Source organism: Triturus cristatus, chromosome 9, assembly GCF_964204655.1.
Source record: "Triturus cristatus chromosome 9, aTriCri1.1, whole genome shotgun sequence".
In the NCBI taxonomy this organism is placed as follows: domain Eukaryota; kingdom Metazoa; phylum Chordata; class Amphibia; order Caudata; family Salamandridae; genus Triturus; species Triturus cristatus.
In genome coordinates this window covers 152,548,910-152,567,025 of record NC_140592.1, presented here as the reverse complement: position 1 = coordinate 152,567,025, position 18,116 = coordinate 152,548,910, and positions in this window count along the sequence as shown.

Sequence of the window (18,116 nt, the reverse complement as noted above, 5' to 3'; positions counted from 1 at the left end):
GGTGACCTACCTTTGAATAGTTCAAAGGGCATTTTCCCGGTAGAGCTATGATGCGAGAATCTATAGCCCTGAAGTCTTTTGGACAACTCTTTTCCAGTCTAGGCCATTCGCTCTGGCTAATTGAATGCCCTCCTTTAAGTTTTTTATAACCCTTTCAATGTCACCATTGGTCTGAGGGTGATAGAGAGCTGATTTTTTGTGGACAATTCCACACTTTTTCAAAAACAGCTCGGTTTCATGAGAACAGAACTGCACCCCATTATCAGTGAGCAGATATCTGGGAACACTTTCCCTCTTAAATACACCCTCCAGAAATCTAATGATTGCTGACGAAGAGATATCCTCTGCACACGAAACTTCAACCCACCTGGAATACAAATCCATGAGCACGATGACAAAAGGTGTGGCATGCTCACCCCTTATGGGTGCCAGGATATCCATTGCAACTTCTTCCCAAGGGTATTTGGGAAGAGTTCTGCAAACCATGGGAGGTTGACTAGTCTTGAGCCCCTTATCAGAGACAGTACACTCCACACAATCTCTAATCAAGCACTCTACATCGTGATCAAGTGTGGGCCACCAAAAATCTCTCCGAAGCTTGCCCTTAGTCTTAAAATTTTACCTCTCAAATTTTCAGGTGGAATTAATCTCGTCCCCCCTCAACAGGAAACCTCTGTCAACAGCGAGCTCGCCCCAGATCTTTTCCCAGCATCCTGAAAATTTCTTAAATTGGGAACGACACGTTGTACTAGAGGCAATGATGTCTCTAATCTTGACTATGGTGGTATCCTTGATCAGCTCATCCACCCACTCTTCCTCGCTAATGGATCCCTCATTCACGGTACACACACTCACTCTCTCTTCTAGGTTCAGATCATCATAGCAATCAGACTGAACACTGTCCAAATCAACAAGCAGGGATAGGCAATCCCCTGAAAAGTTATCTGCACCAGGAACATACTAAACAGTGAAGGAAAAATCTTGTAGCCCTACCACCCATCTTCTTATACGTGATGAGATAGAGTTGAGACCTTTCTTAGCAAAGATCGCCACCAAAGGTTTCTGGTCAGTTTGTACACAAAATTTGATACCCCAGAGGAATTGCTTGAACCTCATGATGGACCAGAAAATAGCCAACGACTCACGTTCTATTACAGAATAATTGCGTTCTGCATCCCTAAGACTTCTAGAAATACAAGCAATTAGATTCTCTTTTCCATTCCTAGTCTGAATAAGTAAAGCACCTAAGCCTTTACCACTAGCATCACACACAACCTTGGTGTCAGATGAAACTACAAAACATTGTAGAGAGGGAGCATCGTTTAAGTCCTGCTTCACATTAATGAACTCTTGATTACATTCAACACCCCACACAAATTCCATGTCTTTCTTTAAGAGTTTCCTCATGTGATAAGTTTTGCTGGCAAAGTCCTTTATGAAGTGACTGTAATATTCCACCATTCCCAAAAAAGATGAGAGTTCCTCTCTTGTTGCAGGCTCTTTTAATGATTTGATTGTATCAACCAACTCTTTCTTGGGCTTTATCCCAGAAGCAATAATTTTATAGCCTAAGTAACTTACTTCGTTGCCTCCAAATCTGCACTTTTCAGCTTTGAGAGTAAGACCAGCGTCCTGAAGTCTTTGTAAAACTTGACGAACATGTTGGTCATGCTCTGTGTTGTTTGCCGCATAAATGATAATGTCATCCTGGTAACATTTCACTCCAGGCTGACCTTTCAGAATTATCGCCATTGCTCTTTGAAAAACTGCGGGCACAGAAATCAAACCAAAAGGCATTCTTTTGAAGCAAAAAATGCCAAAAGGAGTCGTGAAGGCTGTGAGATCCTGTGAACTTTCATGTAGTTCAACCTGATGATACGCTGACATCAGATCTAGCGTGCTGAAAACTTTAGCGTCCGAGAAGGTGGTGATCATCTCTTCTATGTTGGGAAGCGGAAATCTGTCGACCACCACCTTTTTGTTCAGTGCCCTCAAATCCACACAAAGGCGAATGTCTCCATTCCCTTTTTGCGCGACGACAGTGGGAGCCAACCCGTTCCTAGCTTCGACTTCCTCAATGACCCCACAGTCTACCAACCTTTTGAGTTCATTTTCAACCGCAGTTTGAATATGTATAGGAATCCTCCTTACCTTGGCTACTACAGGGATGGCATGATCCCTGAGTCTGATTCTGTGCTTGTAGCCAAAAAGCTTACCCAGTTTATTTTTAAACAAACCACTACATTCTTTTACAAACTTGTTATCAGTGTGGTCAATATGATGTAAACTGACCCTCAAATCTTTTTGGTGAGCCCAACCCAAAAGATCATCACCTTTGCAGGATACATAAACTTTACCAGACGTGGTCTTCCCACAAACACCAATTGTTGCAGTAAAATACCCCAACATGTCAATCTTGCTCCCTCCATACCCCCCAGGTTGAATATCCATTTCATGGAGAGACTTATCATCCGGAAACAAATTTAACAGCGTTTGTCTCGAGATGATGGTGATGCGAGAGTAAGAATCAAATTTCATCATGGTGTCCTTCCCGTCAATGCTAACCATCTCAGAGGGGAAGACTTTCCCTTGGTGACTCATTTGTAATACAATCTCATGACAAGGCTCTTTGTCTCTGCCCTTATAACCCTTCTTGTTTCTGTTCCTGTAACATTTGCTGAAGTGACCTCTCAAACCACAAAAGTTACAGAATTGCGACAATGCAGGACAGGATCTGTCATTAGCCCTATGACCGCTAAACCCACATCTGAAACATGTGACATTAAAACTATTGTCTTGCACCTTTTACCTCAACAGATTGCTTCACATTGGGATCACCCTGAATTTTAACTCCACTAGATCTGACCACCTGGACTTCAACAGTGTTCTCTTTCTCTGTAGAACTGGGAATATCAACCTCTTTTTCAACCTTAAGCTCACTAACACATTTCAGTATGTGCTCTACTTGCTTTGCAACAATGATTACTTCTTCAAGAGAAGGCTCGTCTTTCATCCAAAGTTCTTCTTGTTTCTTGTTACTATTGCAATGAAGCAGGAATTGCTCTTTAATTCTTTCATCTGATGTCCCCCCAAATTTGCACTTGGATGCTAACTTCCTTAGAGATGTTATGTAATCTTCAACTGATTCTTCCTTACCCTGACATCTAAAACCAAAGTGATACCTTTCTAAAATGGTACTCACACGTGGTAAGTAATGTTGGTCTAATTTAGTTATGGCAATTTCATATTCATTTAAATCTCGTGCCACTGCATGAGGAAGATTAGGTAGGTTCTCCAAGACATCCTGCCCTTCTGCCCATAGACAATGTAACGACAGTGCGTGTTTCCTTTCTGCACTAAAATTAGTGCATAGTTGCTGAAAACCTTTTTCCATTTTGACTACCCTATGGATGATTCACCAGGGGAAGAGAGGAAAAAAGGAACAGATGTAACATTCTGCATATCCACCATAATCTGCGAAAAGTGTTATCATGTAAATTTTCAAGTTTCAAGTTTATTTTATTTGTTTTGGTACTCTACTGAGGACCACAAATTTTATACGATAAAATTCAGTTACATATACTTTTAGAATTTCATATTAATACAAAGCTAAAAAAGGTTTTAAAAATTTATAAAAGTTATAACAAACTAGTTCATTAGGAGGAAATTTGCATACTGTGATCAAATCCTTTACGGTGGTGATACGGCAGTTAATGTATATAGGATACAGATGTTTTGTCCTAGCTGCCACTACTTTTGGGTTAGGGCATATGAATAAAAGATGTTCTACATCCTGCTCCCCTCCGTGGCAGAAGTTACATAATGAAGATCCATTTGGGTGCCATCTTGATGTTGTGGTTAGCACTGGTAAAATGCCGAGCCTTAATAGGATAATTGATCTCCTTGCTCCGTGCGAGAGATTGAAGTATATGTATTGTTGTACTTGCTTAGGTGCGATTGTTTCCGTGAAACTTTTATACAGAGTCAATTTCGCACAGTGTGAAAAATCAAGGTCATAACTGAGTCTGGGGGTGAAACATTTTAAAAAGAGTTTCAGTTGTGACGGAGTCCACGTGAGCAACAGGTTAACATTGATCTCAGCTAGTTTAAATGCAGTGGACATATTGCTGAAGAATACTTGTTTCGGAGCGTCACAGTCAAAGGTCTCGATTTTAAGTAGTGAACGGAGAGTTCCAGCCTTTGCGTGCAGCAAATTATATGCCCACCTGATGACGTTTGCAATAGCTCTTGAGTAGGAGCTCGTGATAGAGAATTCGAGGCGAAGGGCTTGCACCGGGGTGGAGTGTGATACCTTCAGCATTTTCCTCAGTATCTTCCCTTCTTTTTGGTCCAGGAATGGCCACTGTTTTATTGGAATATATTCCAAAGCAAATGATAAAACTGGAGGTATCTTTGTACTATATACTTTGAGAAGGGATGAAAAATGTCTGTTGCCTGAAGCCGCGTATAGTCTTTGAAGGGCTCCGGCGTGCACATCAGATTTCCTAGTCAGGTTATTAACCTGTAAATTGTTTTTTAGTGTCTTAGTGAAAATCCTGCCCAGGTATGTATATTCCTCTGTCTCTTCTATTGTTCCAGCGCCGAGTCTCCAACAGAATTTGGTGCTTCTTTTTCTTCCTGAGAAGGAGACTATTTTTGTCTTGGTGAGATTCGGAATTAGGAAGTTTTCCTGACTATATTTGTTCAGAGTGTCTAGAAGTCTTTGCAGGCCGAAGGGTGTAAGATCTAACATTACAATATCGTCTGCATATAAGAGGGCGTTTATATTATGGGCTGCGATCTTTGGAGGCAGACTTGGCGTTTGTTGCAAGTGCTGAGGCAAATCACTGAGATATAGTGAGAATAACAAGGGGGCTAGAAGACACCCCTGCTTAAGACCGTTTGCTGTTGGAATTATGTTGGTCAGGCCCTTTTCACTCCCCATTTGCACTTGACACCACGTGTGCGAATGCAGTGTAATTATAATTTGTAATAATTGTTCAGGGATTCTTAACTTCCTCAGTTTTTTCCAGAGTGATGGTCTGTCTACTCGATCGAATGCGGTTGAAAAATCGATGAATGCTGCATATACCGGTTGGGATTTTCCTACAACGTATTTGTCGAGGATTGTTTGTAGTATCGCGATATTATCGATAACCGAATGGTTAGGCCTGAAGCCGGCCTGATATAAGGGGATTAGATCCTGAGAAAATGCCCAATTTTTAAGTTGGTCCAACACTTCAGCGGCGAAGATTTTCCCCGTAGCATCTAGTAATGCTATTTGGCGATAGTTGCCAGCCTGATGTCTTGACCCTTTTTTGAAGATCGGTATTATGATACTCCCCTTCCAGGATTTTGGCACTGATCCTGTTTTAAAGATGAAGTTAAAAAGGGGAGAGAGCATCTTACTCCAACCCTTAGGATCTGCCTGTAGGACCTTGATTGGAATTTGGTCTGGGCCGGAGGCTCCTGTGGATCTCGCCTTTCGGATGTGCATTTCTATTGAGAACGGGGAGGCGGTTCCGATCTGAACGTTGTTTCCTTCGCTGTTATTCCCGGTGTTTACAGCCTCTTCATTGTTCGTGTTTGCTCTGTACAAAGCTGTCAGGTAGGTTTCCCAATCTTGTGGTGGAACTGGAATGGGGTGCAGGGCCTTTTTTGTTCCGGTTTCCTTTGCGATTAATGACCAATATGATCGTTGGTTGCGCTGTTTTGCCGCAAGTTGTAGATCGACCCAGTTTTTGTCCTGTGTTATTCTTTTTAAGCGACACTTTTCTCGCTTGAGTTGATTTTTCAGTTTGTTAATTTCTGCCTGTAAATTTGAATGTACTATAAACACCACAATAATGACTTAATATTGTCTAAACACTTGTAGCACTAGAATTGTGAGCTTTGCGTTCCTTCTAGTCTTTGCTAATGCAAAATAACACTCTATATTTATATAGATGAGCAGGGCTGAGTTACAACTAAGGCTAAGAGAAATGATTAAGTCTAAGATTTGCTTTCACAGATTGTGTAAAAAATGAATGAAATGCAATACTTGTGAAAATAGTATCAATAGTCCTCAAACCGCATAGTTCAACACAAAATTTCCTCACTTCCTGCTTCAAATGGTGCGTGTGACATTCACTCTGTTCTGCAAACACATCGGTGGTCTCCTTACTTTCCTTAAATCGCGCTCTAGTTGAGCGGAAAACCTTTTTTTTTCTCGTTTATTGTCAAAAGCAAACTGACGATATGCGCATGCGTGAAGCACACAACGACGGAGGGGGAAGAGTTGTTCCTCCCGAGGTTGTGATGAACAAAAAAAGACCCGGGCTAGAGGGCGAAAAGTCGTTCCTCTGAGCCCTTGAATAAAGAGACCTGAACGTACCTGGATGCAGTTGCTAACACGCACTGCCAACACAGCAAAAAGAGTCTAACTCCAGCCCCCATAGTGCTGCTTGAGATGATCAGTTGGGGAAACAGGTGCCGATAGAGCTTCTGAGACGGATCTCTGGCTCCACAACAGCTTGTTTCACCTTGTGGACTCCGCAGTCAGGAATGTTAGCACAGGACATCGGAAAGTAAAATCACGTCGTGGTGGGGTGTAACTCGGACACAGAACCTGGAAAATTATCCCATCCTCGTTGCCAAATTGTGATGTCGGGAACACGATGGCGCAGGAACTGCACGAGAGCACCCCGAGAATTCTGACAGTGACCTCATTGTCACATCATCACAGAGGTCTACCTAGACAGAATATTAACAAGCATTGGCAGAGCCAATAGGTTGCTTCTTTAGGAAGTACTGGCTTTGTCTGTGGTTTTAGCGATGCTATGATGCAAGTGCTTTTCTTATTCACTGATCCGAGTGGGGGGAGGCAACCAGGAGCAAGAAAGCAATGCATGGGAGAAGCACATAAGAGTGGGCGCAACTCGGAGGCGGGTGGGGGAGAAGCACAAGGGCAAGAGAGAGCAACAGGGAGCATGGAGGGGGTGAGAAACACAGTAGGGAGACAGCTGGCAAACATGCACTCTTGTGAAGTGCTAAAGAAAAAAGTTATTGTCTAAAAGTGAGCAGTAGTAGGACACAAGTAAGTTGGCTCCACACACCACGCCCTCGCCACCGTCCCCCGCATCCGAAGAGTGACCGGCGGCGGCAGATCATTCTCCCACCTCGCCGCCAAGACGTGGAACACCCTCCCCATCCGCCTACAGCAGACCGAAGACCTTCTAACCTTCAGGAGACTCCTCAAGACCTGGCTCTTCGAACAGTAGCAGCATTCTCCCCCCCCCCCCCCCCCCCCCGCCCCAGCGCCTTGAGACCCTCACGGGTATGTAGTGCACTTTACAATAATATGATTGATTGATTGATTGATGGGTCCCACCTTTTCATTGATGAGACAGGCACATTGTTAAGAGTGCCTTAAGTACAGTAGAGTTACGGCATGCTTAATGGGACTGGACACCCCGGCTAAACAATTTCCAGGTCAATTCGAAAAGTTTAGAGTTTATTCCAAAGGGCAAATGGAGACTGCCTTCCCAAGGAGGGCAGCAGGCACCCTAGTGCTTTCAAAGTCATGGACGTGGGTCTAGCAGGCCACCAGGGGCATCAGTAGCCCAATTCCTTTTCCCGTGCTACAACAATCGCTAAACCAGTTTAGTTTGCTCTTAATGGTGCATGCGGAACCTGTGGGGGGGACAGAATTTTATGTTCTCTTCCAGGTTGGCGAGCCTTCAGTTCAGACAGATGATTCTTGCAAACAATTTAATATGGCTCCGTTCTATCATTTCTTTCTGCTCTGCCCACTCTTTCTCCCTCACCAATTTAAATTTCCGACAAGCACATGTGGCTATTGATCTCCGAAGGTGCTATCAAGACCGTTTCAGACTTGGAAAGACCAGGGATCGTTACTCTCATTATTTCCTTCTTGCAAAGCAGGACGTGTGCTTCCGGCCTATTTTAGACCTACCGCCTTTGAATGTCTTCCTGCAGAAGCACAAATTCAGAATACTTGCGCTGGCCCAGATCTTGTCTGCTCTGTGCCAACTAGATGATGTCCATGGACCTGCAGGATGCTTATTTTCACAAACTGTCCTGCTGCCCTATAGGCATTATCTGCGTTTCAAGGTAGATATGGGGCACTTTCAATTTGCTGTGTGTCCTTTGGCCACTCCAGTTCTCCTTCAAGCAACATGGAGGGTGTGGGTGGTGGGAAGCAACACCGAGGGCCAGCGAATATAACGGAGAGGGTGTAAGTTGGGGTAAACAACATGGGAAAGAGCAATGCGGAGCACAGGAGGGAGAACAGAGGCACACGTAAGAGAGACAGAGCAACATGGAGCTGGGGGTGAGAAGCATATGGGCAAGAAAGCAACATGTGTGATGGGGCCATGGGGAGGCACACATGGGGCAAGATAAGTACACCATGGAAATAGCTGGGAAACACAAGCAGTGCTTAAATAAATAGAAAAAAACGAGTGCCTGAAAAGTGAACCGGGAAAAGACACAAGTAATGATTGCTATGCTTCAAGAGAGGGACAAACACAAGAAGAGGAAGTAAAGCCTACACAATCTAATGAATAAGAAGCCATTAAATGACAATAAAGCCAATCAATGGTAAGTAATGGGTGGGCTTTAAGTCTGACAGTAGGCCTTTTTGGTTCTATGTGATTTCATAGAAAAACGATTTAATGGAATACCATTACAGAGAAACCATTTCATCTAAACAGTTTAATGGAAATTTTCAGGATGAATTGTATTTACCATTTCATGGAAACCAATTTATAGATGGCCTTTTTTTTCCAAATTGGCTTATGCATACTCACTTCAGAAAATACTTTGATGAATGTTTTTTCATCAGTCCTTATAAACCGTGGGTATAGACGATTTGTGTTAGAATCCTTGTAAGGCCCTCTTAGGAGAGTTAGAAGAGATAGTATTTTGCTTTGCCTACTGTCATTTTATATCCTATGTCATTTAATGACTGCTTGCCTAATGGTTGCTTTGTGGGAAACCCTTCGCTCAGTATAGGAAGCATCAGTTGGATATGGTGATAAGCCAATGATAACAGCAACTAGCCTGATTGGGTCACTAAGAAAAATATTTCAGATGCCATAGGTTTTATCTGTTTATTATGAAAAGTAATAATACATGTAATTAGTCTGACATTTATTGTGAAAAGCATATGTTAAAATCAATAGGCATTTAAGGTCGGATTGTTATTTATTTGTGCTGAAGCCAACAGATCGGTATTTTGTTGCATAAAAACTCAGTTTACTGTTGTAGGGAATGAATTTGGTGTTGGGTACTGCCTCTAAAAAACCATAGGAGGATAAAATGGTTACTATAATCATTCTAGCTAGACTCTTATCAACTGTCTGCCAGGATGTTGAAATAGATCGATAGATAGATATGTAAATATATATCCATTTAGACACACATAGGGTCTTTGAGCCAGCTTAGTTCTGCCATTGGTCTGTCTGACTGTCTTTTACGGTTTGCCTCCATTAAGGGCAGCGATCTGCATACAGTAATCGTTCAGTCTACATCAGTGATTGGCTCTCTTGTCTCATGCCTTGTGAATGACTGCATTTTCCGACCACATATGCACATCCATTTGGAAATGAGCGCACTTCTGTGTCCGGGCTCGTGGACAGTCCTTTTCTTGTTTATGTCTCATTTTATAATTCCCTTTCATTTCTTTGCTTCTCCACTTTTTATTTTCATGTTTAAGAGGACACCTACACCTCTACAGGCAGAGCTAAAGGGTATCTTGCTTGCTTCTAATTGAACCTGCAGTGTGCCGCATCCTACACGACCACTTCCTCAAAATCAGAAGAGCATTATGGAATTATGTCAATAACGTATCATTGTTTTACCATTTCAAGATGGCCAAAATGTTGGTTCTAAATGTAGTGGCCATGCTTGCACTCTAAAATAACTATAGACTATTCACAATAACTTTGCAAGATGGACTCCCCCACTACTATGTTAATTTCTTTTATTGGAAGCATATCCCAGCCGTGTTTAGACAGTGTAGTATGTCATAAGCATGGCATACATTTGCTTTACCTTGGACGTTAGCTTTAGAATGTTAGTAGTGTCATCTGCGATGTCACTGAATTCTAGGAATGGGATTTAGAAGTAAACTGGGAGTTGCTGGATGACAAGAGTCTGGATGGATGGGATCTCGATGGAATAAACCTATTTCTTTGAACACATCTGCATCCTGATTCGTCATTGTGGAATGCTTCACTGGCGTAGTCGGCAGGGAATAGCCATCTGAGATCCCAACACAGAACATGGAACATTGGTGAGAAATTAATCAAATTTAAAGGAACGAGTGGACTCCTGAGGTCATTGCGCGGTCATTGCGCTAATTTGACTATATGTGGCAAAGTTTGCGTTAATTTGACTGTACTTGGCAAAGTATCTTTTATCAATCTGGATTTAGCAAGACCAATTGGAAAGTATCGACTCCTGGGGGTTAGCGAGACCAATTGGAAAGTATCGACTCCTGGAGGTCAATGCGCTAATTTGTCTATATGTTAATTTGACTGTACTTGGCAAAGTATCTTTCACTAATCTAGATTTAGCGAGACCAATTGGGAAGTATCTGAATACTGATCGCTTTGCCATATGTGGATTATAATACGTGCCTTTATACAACTGTTGAAAGCTTATTTCAACTCAATGTTTGCATCATGGCTTAGAAAAAGAAGTAATGGATCGCATCGCTTGACCCTGAGTTTCAACTTTTAATAATTGAAGGATTTTCTTTCAACGCTAACGCTCGCTCCACTTTGCTACAGACGTTCAATTAATAACAAGCTACATCCCAACGAACATTACCAGTCTCGAGGAGCGACCGCCTGCGTTGCCTGGATAGTCTCGAGGAGTGACCGGCCGCGTTGCCTGGATGAGAATGCTCGTCTTCTTCTCCATGTAACACATCGCGAGAGACGCACCAGCGTAATAGCGTGTTGCACGCATGAGGTCATTGCGTGCGTGACAACGTAGAAGCCATATTGGATGTTTGTATCGCGTATCTTGGCAACAGAATATTATTCGCCGATACGCACGGCTTTTTGTTTCCAAGCAACAAAGTAAAATTCGCCGATGCACACGGCTTTCGTTTTACATCGTGCATCTTATCTAGCTAAACGTATTAATTTTGGGGGCATAGATGGAACTTTTTTGCACTAATATACACAGCGTTTCGCTTGGTCGATGTTTTGTGTTATAATGATCTGTGCTGCATCTTAATGAATATTACAAGATAACAGCAAGCTTCAATATTCAAGTTTTGTTTTTGTTTATAGGATATCTACTGGTGTGTGCATTTATTTAGCATAGAAGGCTATATAACAATACTTTACATTGTTTTCCACGCTCACCTTCTTGTTTTCCTTTCACTGATGCGCGCAGCTTTCAATATATAGCTTATATATTTCAAGACCAATACTTAAGTCCTGTGTAAAATGCAAAACGTCACAGCGGCTCCGTTTTTCTTATCTGAGCCTGGCGACCCTAATATAAAATGGAAAAAGTGGAAAGTGGTATTTGAACGTTATGCTAGAGCAGTGGTTCCCAAACTTTTTCGACCCGCAGCTCCCTTGACCCATTGGCCATTGCCCGTGGCTCCCTACTGTTACTTTTTATGGAGGGTGGGGGGATGCAGCCCGGACTTGGGAGTGCTTGCATTTTTCTCTCTGAAAATAATTGGGATGCAGCTGATGAAGGTTTTATATTCATATACGCAGGGTGTTTTTTTAATATTAATGAGGCGGCACCTCTAATAAAATATTCCTAGTTACACTTCTTTGACCTTGCCTTTTTTTGAGTACCTACTCAAACTTTTTTATCCCACTTAAAGGACTAGATAGCATGTATGCCTCATTGCTAAAGTGTTTCTGTGCTTGAAGAATATTTGCATGCACTTCCATTGCTACCCATGTCATACGTGCCAACACACCTGTCTCAGCAGGGCAGCTCACGATTTTTTAAACCACATACAGCTTTATTTTGCTGTCTCCTCCTTCAAATCAATGCAAGTAAAATAAATTCCCCTGATTTATTTTTTTTGAAACGTCCCTCTTTCTTGCTTCCAAATGGTGTTTTACTTCCCTAAGCTCAAGAAGAGAGCAGGCCTGTCTGGAAATGTGTGTATACTGAAAGAAATGTGTACTGGAAGTACCTATGCTTCAAGTACAAATGTCAAAATTTAATAATACTCAGTATGTTTAATAGGCAGGACAACTGTACTTTCCTGATAACTTGCATTGGTGTAAAATGCATTCGGAAAAAAATGAAACTATTAACAAATCTAACAAAATAAATAAGGCATCTTCCGCTTACTTTGGAAGCATTGGAACGTGGGGATCCAGTGAAATATGGAGGTCATCTCCCTCGACATTCCATCAATTAAGAACTACGTTTACAGCTTTAAGCATGTCACTTACAAATCATCGACATCATGTGCTTAAGTCTGATTATATTTAACTGAAGCCAACAGACCCTTCAACATTAAATGCATTAAAGTGCTTGGTGCGCGGCTCCCCTGGGTAGGTTTGACGGCTCCCCAGGGAGCCACGGTGCACAGTTTGGGAACCACTGTGCTAGAGTATGTGGCCCTTCACTTAGTGCGGAGAGGAGATCTGCTTTATTATTGCACTGTTTGGGGTCAGAGGGGCAAGACGTTTTTGACCACCTTCCAGAATTATTGCACGAGGAAGCAAATGGGCTCAATGATTATGAAATTTGCATAAAAAACTAGATCAACATTACTTACCAAAAGTAAGTACCATCCTAGAAAGGTATACTTTTGCTAAGAGAATGCAAGCGGATGAAGAAACGGTAGAAGGATACATAACCATTTTAAGAAAACTTGCATCTTCATGTAAATTTGATGGCACAACTGATGAACGCATTCGTGATCAGTTCATGTTTGGATGCAATATAGAAAAAGTTAGGGAAGAATTGTGGTTACGCGATGAACCCACTTTAGATGAGGTTCTTGTCGTAGCTAAAAGAATAGAACATTCTAATAAATGTGTTGCTGTTTTAAAGAAAGATTCCCCCAATGAATGCAAGGTTCAAGAGGTGAAGAGTAAAAACAAAGAGGACTTTAAAAATAAAGACAAGACTCAAAAGGAATCTTTGTCTACAAAAGGAAAGATAAGTGAGAGATGGATTAATAGCAAGTGTTTCAGATGTGGGAAGTTGGGACATTTAGTAAATAATCCAAAGTGTCCAGCTCTAGGCTCATTGTGTCCCAAGTGCAAAAAGAAAGGTCACTTTGCCTCTATGTGCAATAGTAAAAATGTATCAAAAGTAAAAGAAGTTCAAGTTGATGATGATAGCTATGATGAAACTAACTCTGAGGAATATGAATGTGGTCGGATAGTTGTGCAGGTAGTGACTGGTGAAAAGAAAAGAAATTCCCCATTTGATGAAATTCTAGTTGAAGGAGCAAAAACCAGAGTCCTATTTGATTCAGGGGCAAAAATCACAATTGTCTCAAGCAAATTTTACATGAATAATTTGAAAACCAAGGTTGAACTTTTAAAGCCTGACATAAAGCCATTGGCTTATGGCGGGGAGCCCATCAAATTACATGGTTTCTTCATAGGTCTAATTGAGTATAAAGGGAGATTGATTTCAGGTAAGATTTACGTATCTAAAAAGGGTGATAGCATCATTAGTTGGATCCATCAAGGAGATCTCGGTGTATTTCTTGATCCCAATGGTGATCCTCCCATTCAATTGAAGAGCGATGTAAACTCCATTTCCAAGGCTGGGAATGTCAATCTTTTGGAGGATCTCAAAAGAGATTATCCTAATGTTTTCAGAAAAGAGCTGGGTTGTCTTAAAGGATACAAGCATAAGATAGTACTAAAGAAGGATTCTACTCCTGTATGTTGCAAAGTAAGAAATGTTCCGATTTCGGTAAGGGATGACATGCAGAAAGAAATTGTAAAGTTAAAAAAGGGAAGCATCATAGAGGAGGTTGAAGGGACTGAATGGTTGGCCCCGGTTGTGGCAGCACGCAAGCCTAATGGGGACCTGAGACTCTGCATCGACTTGAGACAGTTGAATAAGTGTGTAGTAATTGATAGATACCCTTTGCCTAACATAAATGAGTTGCTGTCTCTACTGGGTGGAGCTAAAGTCTTTAGTACAATTGACTTAACTTCGGCATACCACCAAATAGAGTTGGAGGAGTCGTGTAGGGACACCACTTCTTTCATAACACCATTTGGTACTTTCAGATTCATACGCATGCCCTTTGGGTTAGTATCGGCCTCTTCTGTCTTTCAAAGGGTTATGGAAAACATGCTTCAAGGCTTACCTGGTATTTACGCTTACCAGGATGACATTTTAGTTTTTGGGCAGGATACCAATCAACATGATGTTCGTTTGAGGTCAGTCTTGAGAAGACTTTCTGAGTATAATTTAACAATCAAGGCGGAAAAGTGTAAATTCAGAACTAGCTCCATTGATATTTAGGGCATAATATAACTTGTGATGGTGTAAGACCTAAAAAAGACTTGATTAATACTATCCAAGAAATGAGCTCACAAAAGTAAACTCATGAAGTTCTTAGGGGTAGTTGAGTATTACTCAAAATTTGTTAAGAATTTTGCCAATTGTGCAGTAAACATGAGACATCTACTAAGGAAGGGAGTAGACTTTCAGTGGACAGAAAGCTGTGAGCATGAATTCAAGGATATAAAGAATAAACTCAAAGCAGCTCCTTCCCTAGCTAGCTTTAATCCTATGATCAAACCAATCCTCATCACGTATGCAAGCGAAAAGGGTTTGGGAGCCGTCTTGCAGCAATATAGTGAGGATGGCATTCATACCATTATGTGCTTGTCACGTAGCCTCAAAGATCCTGAGACAAGATATTCTGTTGTAGAACGTGAATCTCTTGCAGTGTATTGGGCTGTAAAAAAATTGAAAAAGTTTCTTTTTTTGGGCATAAGTTTTGAGGTGAGGACGGATCACAAGCCGCTGGTAGAGATATTTAGCAAGAAGGGTCTGGATTCGATATCTAGTAGAATTACCAGATGGGTAATAGGATTGCAGGAATATAATTTTGAAATGAAATACATACCAGGGGTCGAGAATAATGTGGCAGATGTACTGTCACGCCTCACGGCCATGAAATCATCTGAAGAGGATGATTGGGAAGATTCTGAGGGATTGGTTTGTGTCATTGATCAGAATCTTATTAGTGAAGAGAGATGGGGTAATGCAATGATTCTGGATACTGTTCTAAATGAAGTTATGCATCTACTTAGGAAGGGTTGGAACAGCAACAAACAAGGATCTTTGGACACAAGGATATTTTGGGCAGTGCGCAATGAGTTGTCAGTAGAGAATAATCTTTTATTTCAGGGAACGAGGCTGATTCCTCCTTGTAGTCCTAGGAAGAAACTTATAGATCTGGTTCATTCCTCTCATGCAGGCATTACAAAGTCTAAAGAACGCTTGAGGATGTCATATTGGTGGCCGGGCATGGATATAGAAGTGGAACGTGTGATTCGAGATTGCATACCATGCACATTGAGTGGTAAGTCCAAGACCACACGTGTTCAGCCTATGGTGATAAGGAGGCGTCCTTCGAATCCTTGGCAGGGCATTGCTTTGGATATTCTTGGTCCTGTTCACTCAAATGGATCTCAAACATTTGTGTTAGTAGTAATTGACATGTTTTCACGTTGGCCTGAAGTTTTCTTTTTGTCAAGTATTAGCTCAACTCACATAATTAAATGTTTGAAGAATTGATTCTCTAAAGAGGGAATCCCTGATTCTATACTAACGGACAATGGGGTGCAATTGGTGTCTAGTGAGATGAAAAATTTTCTAGCATCCAAGGGCATTACACATAAAGTGTGCTCTCTTTACCATCCCGAGGCAAATGGGATGGTGGAGAGATTTAACAGGGTGATTAAAGAGACAAATGCATTATCCAAATCTATGTCCTTAAATTGGAAAGATGAAGTACTGAAGAAAATTGAAGAGTACAGATTGTCTCCTCATTCCACTACTGGTAAAACACCCTTTCTGTTGTTCCGTTGGATAGTTCCTAACACTGATGTAGAACCTACATGGGTCAATAGATATGAGTTGGGAAAGGGTAAAGAAAAGAAGAATGATAATGAAATGATTCAAAAGAGAGAGGAGGAAAAAAGTAAATTGAGAAAGTGTTATTTTGATGGAAAAAAAGCTGTAAAAGTAACCAAGGTTATGGTTGGCGATTTGGTTATGATCAAACGCCCTGGTTTGTTGGGTAATTCTGTTTCTAAGTTCATGAAACCTATGAAAGTTATTAAGGTATTCAAAAATGCCATAAAGACTCAGGATCATAGAATTTGGAATTTGAACAGGGTTGTAGTGATAAAAGGAAGGGTGGATGGTTGTTATGATGATGAGGCTTATCCGAGTACATCTGAAAGTGGTAAGATTCGTGCTTCAACTAGAGTTTGTAAGAAGCCATCTTATCTGTTAGACTATGTTTAGAGAATATTCTCTGTCTTCTGATTTATAGGCATGTGATGTTAATATTTTGATTTATTGTATTTTAATGTATATTAAATTTCATGTGCCGAAGGGAGGTATGTAGTATGTCATAAGCATGGCATACATTTGCTTTACCTTGGACGTTAGCTTTAGAATGTTAGTAGTGACATCTGCAATGTCACTGAATTCTAGGAATGGGATTTAGAAGTAAACTGAGAGTTGCTGGATGACAAGAGTCTGGATGGATGGGATCTCGATGGAATAAACCTATTTCTTTGAACACATCTGCATCCTGATTCTTCATTGTGGAATGCTTCAGACAGCAACAGGTTTTCTTTTTTCTACTTGTATTTTTTCAATTTATCTTGCATATGTTATAGAATTTGTATGTGTTTTTTATTTCGGTTTTGTCAGTAAATAGATGCACAAGTGCGAAGATATGTGAGAGTGTGCTTGTGTGATTTGAGTGTCCAGGCCCATCAATGGCAAGAAGACACTTTCATTTATAAGCCAGACCTATTGACATTGCCAATACTGGTTTGTTGTCTTTGTGCTTTGAGCTGGGGTAGAGATTATTTGTCCAGAATTTCTATTTTTATAATGTTTCTGACTGAAAACTGCTGCCCCTTATTACACCTGGCCTGCATTCTCCTCAGTAGCACTTATTCCATTTTGTCAGTGCCTGCTTAGCTATGCAGTGCCCAAGGTCAGGGACTGATGAGCAGATGATGGAAGAGGCCACAACTGCGCATGCGTGCCCGATACGGAAGGGAATGTCGAAGTAAAAGTGTTCTATTGCTGTGGTTTGAGAGTTTGAGTGTGCCTGATGCCTGTGTCCCTCAGCTTGGCAATATTTGACACAGTACCGACTAATCTGAACCCTGTATTCGGCCACCTCCTTGATTGTATTTCTTAGGCTAATGTTCGCAACAATGACATCACGGCGTCCATTCCTAGCACAATGCTAGCCAAGTACAATGGTGGACATTTTTTGCATACTGTGAACACCTATGGCATGTTGATAGCCACATTTGGCAAACTACTGGCCCTGGCACGGTGATAATTCCTGACATAGGGGTGATAATCACCTAATTTAGATATCTCTGTTACGATGGTGCCTACTTCTACCTTAGTGTTAGCAGTGATGCAAATTGTTTTATTTCTTTGCTAATGAGGGCATCTTTAGCTGGATGCTTCCCACATCTGTGCAAGTCTGCAACTAGCATACGAGAACTCCTGGTATTTTGTGGGCACATTTGGTGTGACGGTGCTCGTCCAAAATAATGCTCACTCTGGCATCCATGAAATGCACAAAGCACTCTGTAGGATATACGTTCAAAATGATTTACACATGCATCCTAAGGGGAAGAATCCGGAATAGGGTCTTCAATTGCCAAACCCCTAACCTAATCAGTTTGACATTCTCCTTATTAGGTAATGATTGATTTTTTATTACATTAAATACTCTTACACACATCCATTTTGCCAATGCGTTTTTCTATGTGAATCAGATTTTTTTTTACATGTCCACATATTTTCGGAGATTTACAATGCACCAACAATTGTCCATTTATTTCAAACAAATAAAAGTGTATACACTGCAC